The sequence below is a fragment of the Hemitrygon akajei genome, chromosome 23 (genome assembly GCF_048418815.1).
Source record: "Hemitrygon akajei chromosome 23, sHemAka1.3, whole genome shotgun sequence".
NCBI lineage: Eukaryota > Metazoa > Chordata > Chondrichthyes > Myliobatiformes > Dasyatidae > Hemitrygon > Hemitrygon akajei.
The window spans coordinates 10,266,811-10,272,810 of NC_133146.1; positions in this window are offsets into that span (position 1 = coordinate 10,266,811).

The window sequence follows — 6,000 nt, forward strand, 5'->3', positions numbered from 1 at the left end:
TGCTGTCCCTGTCCTGGGAGTGTGTGATGGGACAGTGTAGAGGGAGTTTCACTCTGTATCTAACCCGTGCTGTCCCTGCCCTGGGAGTGTGTGATGGGACAGTGTAGAGGGAGCTTAACTCTATATCTAACCCGTGCTGTCCCTGCCCTGGGAGTGTGTGATGGGACAGTGTAGAGGGAGTTTCACTCTGTATCTAACCCGTGCTGTACCTGCCCTGGCAGTGTGTGATGGGACAGTGTAGAGGGAGCTTCACTCTGTATCTAACCCGTGCTGTACATGCCCTGGGAGTGTGTGATGGGACAGTGTAGAGGGAGATTCACTCTGTATCTAACCCGTGCTGTCCCTGTCCTGGGAGTGTGTGATGGGACAGTGTAGAGGGAGATTCACTCTGTATCTAACCCGTGCTGTCCCTGTCCTGGGAGTCTGTGTTGGGACAGTTGGTGGGAGCTTAACTCTGTATCTAACCCGTGCTGTCCCTGCCTTGGGAGTGAGTGTTGGGACAGTGTAGAGGGAGATTCACTCTGTATCTATCCCATACTGTCCCTGTCCTGAGAGTGTGTGATGGGACAGTGTAGAGGGAGATTCATTCTGTATCTAACCCGTGCTGTCCCTGTCCTGGGAGTGTGTGATGGGACAGTGTAGAGGGAGCTTCGCTCTGTATCTAACCCGTGCTGTCCCTGTCCCAGGAGTGTGTGATGGGACAGTGCAGAGGGAGCTTCACTCTGTATCTAACCCGTGCTGTCCCTGTCCTGGGGTTGTGTGATGGGACAGTGTAGAGGGAGCTTCACTCTGTATCTAACCCGTGCTGTCCCTGTCCTGGGAGTGTGTGATGGGACAGTGTAGAGGGAGATTCACATCTGTATCTAACCCAAAATCATTTACATCTTTTCCAGATACTGCCAGGGCTTCTGAGTTCGTCCTGCATTTTGTACAGATACACACACACACACACACACACACACACACACACACACTCACACACACACACACACACACACACACACACACACACACAGACACACACACACACACACACACACACACACACCCCTAAATGAGCGCAGATTAACATTTCTCTCAGTCTCTCAGCTCCCTCTGCTGACAGTGTCACAGAATAGCAGAGCTAATGGTTAAACAAGAAATAAACTGTTTTTTTCCTCTTCCTTTCTTCTTCTTTTATTTATCGTTTGTCCCTGCCTTTGTAATCTGTTATGGGACAGTGTAGAGGGAGATTCACTCTGTATTTAACCTCGGCTGCCGCTGTCCTGGGGGTGTGTGATGGGACAGTGCAGAGGGAGATTCACTCTGTATCTATCCCGTACTGTCCCTGTCCTTAGAGTGTGTGATGGGACAGTGTAGAGGGAGATTCACTCTGTATCTAACCCGTGCTGTCCCTGCCCTCGGAGTGTGTGATGGGACAGTGTAGAGGGAGATTCACATCTGTATCTAACCCGTGCTGTCCCTGTCCTGGGAGTGTGTGATGGGACAGTGTTGAGGGAGCTTCACTCTGTATCTAACCCATGCTGTCCCTGTCCTGGGAGTGTGTGATGGGACAGTGTAGAGGGAGCTTCACTCTGTATCTAGCCCGTGCTGTCCCTGCCCTGGGAGTGTGTGATGGGACAGTGTAGAGGGATCTTCGCTCTGTATCTAACCTGTGCTGTCCCGGCCCTGGGAGTGTGTAATGGGACAGTGGAGAGGGAGCTTCACTCTGTATCTAACCCGTGATGTCCCTGCCCTGGGAGTGTGTGATGGGACAGTGGAGAGGGAGCCTCACTCTGTATCTTACCCGTGCTGTACCTGCCCTGGGAGTGTTTGATGGGACAGTGTAGAGGGCGATTCACTCTGTATCTAACCCAAAATCATTTACATCTTTTCCAGATACTGCCAGGGCTTCTGAGTTCGTCCTGCATTTTGTACAGATACACACACTCACACACACACACACTCACACACACACACACACACACACACACACACACACACACACACACACACACACACACACACACACACACACACACACACACACACACACACACACACACACACACACACACACCCCTAAATGAGCGCAGATAAACATTTCTCTCAGTCTCTCAGCTCCCTCTGCTGACAGTGTCACAGAATAGCAGAGCTAATGGTTAAACAAGAAATAAACTGTTTTTTTCCTCTTCCTTTCTTCTTCTTTTATTTATCGTTTGTCCCTGCCTTTGTAATCTGTTATGGGACAGTGTAGAGGGAGATTCACTCTGTATTTAACCTCGGCTGCCGCTGTCCTGGGGGTGTGTGATGGGACAGTGCAGAGGGAGATTCACTCTGTATCTATCCCGTACTGTCCCTGTCCTTAGAGTGTGTGATGGGACAGTGTAGAGGGAGATTCACTCTGTATCTAACCCTTGCTCTCCCTGTCCTGGGTGTGTGTGATGGGACAGTGTAGCGGGAGCTTCACTCTGTATCTAACCCCTGCTGTCCCAGTCCTGGGAGTGTGTGATGGGACAGTGTAGAGGGAGCTTCACTCTGTATCTAACCCGTGGTTTCTTTGTCCTGGGAGTGTGTGATGGGACAGTGTAGAGGGAGCTTCACTCTGTATTTAACCAGTGCTGTCCCTGTCCTGGGAGTATGTGATGGGACAGTGTAGAGGGAGCTTCACTCTGTATCTAACCCGTGCTGTCCCTGTCCTGGGAGTGTGTGATGGGACAGTGTAGAGGGAGTTTCACTCTGTATCTAACCCGTGCTGTCCCTGCCCTGGGAGTGTGTGATGGGACAGTGTAGAGGGAGCTTAACTCTATATCTAACCCGTGCTGTCCCTGCCCTGGGAGTGTGTGATGGGACAGTGTAGAGGGAGTTTCACTCTGTATCTAACCCGTGCTGTACCTGCCCTGGCAGTGTGTGATGGGACAGTGTAGAGGGAGCTTCACTCTGTATCTAACCCGTGCTGTACATGCCCTGGGAGTGTGTGATGGGACAGTGTAGAGGGAGATTCACTCTGTATCTAACCCGTGCTGTCCCTGTCCTGGGAGTGTGTGATGGGACAGTGTAGAGGGAGATTCACTCTGTATCTAACCCGTGCTGTCCCTGTCCTGGGAGTCTGTGATGGGACAGTTGGTGGGAGCTTAACTCTGTATCTAACCCGTGCTGTCCCTGCCTTGGGAGTGAGTGTTGGGACAGTGTAGAGGGAGATTCACTCTGTATCTATCCCATACTGTCCCTGTCCTGAGAGTGTGTGATGGGACAGTGTAGAGGGAGATTCATTCTGTATCTAACCCGTGCTGTCCCTGTCCTGGGAGTGTGTGATGGGACAGTGTAGAGGGAGCTTCGCTCTGTATCTAACCCGTGCTGTCCCTGTCCCAGGAGTGTGTGATGGGACAGTGCAGAGGGAGCTTCACTCTGTATCTAACCCGTGCTGTCCCTGCCCTGGGAGTGTGTGATGGGACAGTGTAGAGGTATCTTCGCTCTGTATCTAACCTGTGCTGTCCCGGCCCTGGGAGTGTGTAATGGGACAGTGGAGAGGGAGCTTCACTCTGTATCTAACCCGTGATGTCCCTGCCCTGGGAGTGTGTGATGGGACAGTGGAGAGGGAGCCTCACTCTGTATCTAACCCGTGCTGTCCCTGTCCTGGGAGTGTGTGATGGGACAGTGTAGAGGGAGCTTCGCTCTGTATCTAACCCGTGCTGTCCCTGTCCCAGGAGTGTGTGATGGGACAGTGCAGAGGGAGCTTCACTCTGTATCTAACCCGTGCTGTCCCTGTCCTGGGGTTGTGTGATGGGACAGTGTAGAGGGAGCTTCACTCTTTATCTAACCCGTGCTGTCCCTGTCCTGGGAGTGTGTGATGGGACAGTGTAGAGGGAGCTTTACTCTGTATCTAACCTGTGCTGTCCCTGTCCTGGGAGTGTGTGATGGGACAGTGTAGAGGGAGATTCACTCTGTATCTAACCCGTGCTGTCCCTGTCCTGGGAGTCTGTGATGGGACAGTGGGTGGGAGCTTAGCTCTGTATCTAACCCGTGCTGTCCCTGTCCTGGTAGTGTGTGATGGGACAGTGTAGAGGGCGATTCACTCTGTATCTAACCCGTGTTGTCCCTGTCCTGGGAGTGTGTGATGGGACAGTGTAGAGGAAGATTCACATCTGTATCTAACCCGTGCTATCCCTGTCCTGGGAGTGTGTGATGGGACAGTGTAGAGGGAGCTTCACTCTGTACCTAACCCGTGCTGTCCCTGTCCTGGGAGTGTGTGAAGGGACAGTGTAGAGGGAGCTTCACTCTGTATCTAACCCGTGCTGTCCCTGCCCTGGGAGTGTGTGATGGGACAGTGTAGAGGGAGCTTCACTCTGTATCTAGCCTGTGCTGTCCCGGCCCTGGGAGTGTGTGATGGGACAGTGTAGAGGGAGCTTCACTCTGTATCTAACCCGTGCTGTCCCTGCCCTGGGAGTGTTTGATGGGACAGTGTAGAGGGAGCTTCACTCTGTACCTAACCCGTGCTGTCCCTGCCCTGGGAGTGTGTGATGGGACAGTGTAGAGGGAGATTCACATCTGTATCTAACCCGTGCTGTCCCTGTCCTGGGAGTGTGTGATGGGACAGTGTAGAGGGAGCTTCACTCTGTATCTAACCCGTGCTGTCCCTGCCCTGGGAGTGTGTGATGGGACAGTGTAGATTGAGCTTCACTCTGTATCTAACCCGTGCTGTCCCTGTCCTGGGAGTGTGTGATGGGACAGTGTAGAGGGAGATTCACATCTGTATCTAACCCAAAATCATTTACATCTTTTCCAGATACTGCCAGGGCTTCTGAGTTCGTCCTGCATTTTGTACAGATACACACACACACACACACACACACACACACACACACTCACACACACACACACACACACACACACACACACACACACACACACAGACACACACACACACACACACACACACACACACACACACACACAGACACACACACACACACACACACACACACACACCCCTAAATGAGCGCAGGTTAACATTTCTCTCAGTCTCTCAGCTCCCTCTGCTGACAGTGTCACAGAATAGCAGAGCTAATGGTTAAACAAGAAATAAACTGTTTTTTTCCTCTTCCTTTCTTCTTCTTTTATTTATCGTTTGTCCCTGCCTTTGTAATCTGTTATGGGACAGTGTAGAGGGAGATTCACTCTGTATTTAACCTCGGCTGCCGCTGTCCTGGGGGTGTGTGATGGGACAGTGCAGAGGGAGATTCACTCTGTATCTATCCCGTACTGTCCCTGTCCTTAGAGTGTGTGATGGGACAGTGTAGAGGGAGATTCACTCTGTATCTAACCCGTGCTGTCCCTGCCCTCGGAGTGTGTGATGGGACAGTGTAGAGGGAGATTCACATCTGTATCTAACCCGTGCTGTCCCTGTCCTGGGAGTGTGTGATGGGACAGTGTTGAGGGAGCTTCACTCTGTATCTAACCCATGCTGTCCCTGTCCTGGGAGTGTGTGATGGGACAGTGTAGAGGGAGCTTCACTCTGTACCTAACCCGTGCTGTCCCTGTCTTGGGTGTGTGTGATGGGACAGTGTAGAGGGAGCTTCACTCTGTATCTAGCCCGTGCTGTCCCTGCCCTGGGAGTGTGTGATGGGACAGTGTAGAGGGATCTTCGCTCTGTATCTAACCTGTGCTGTCCCGGCCCTGGGAGTGTGTAATGGGACAGTGGAGAGGGAGCTTCACTCTGTATCTAACCCGTGATGTCCCTGCCCTGGGAGTGTGTGATGGGACAGTGGAGAGGGAGCCTCACTCTGTATCTTACCCGTGCTGTACCTGCCCTGGGAGTGTGTGATGGGACAGTGTAGAGGAAGATTCACATCTGTATCTAACCCGTGCTATCCCTGTCCTGGGAGTGTGTGATGGGACAGTGTAGAGGGAGCTTCACTCTGTACCTAACCCGTGCTGTCCCTGTCCTGGGAGTGTGTGAAGGGACAGTGTAGAGGGAGCTTCACTCTGTATCTAACCCGTGCTGTCCCTGCCCTGGGATTG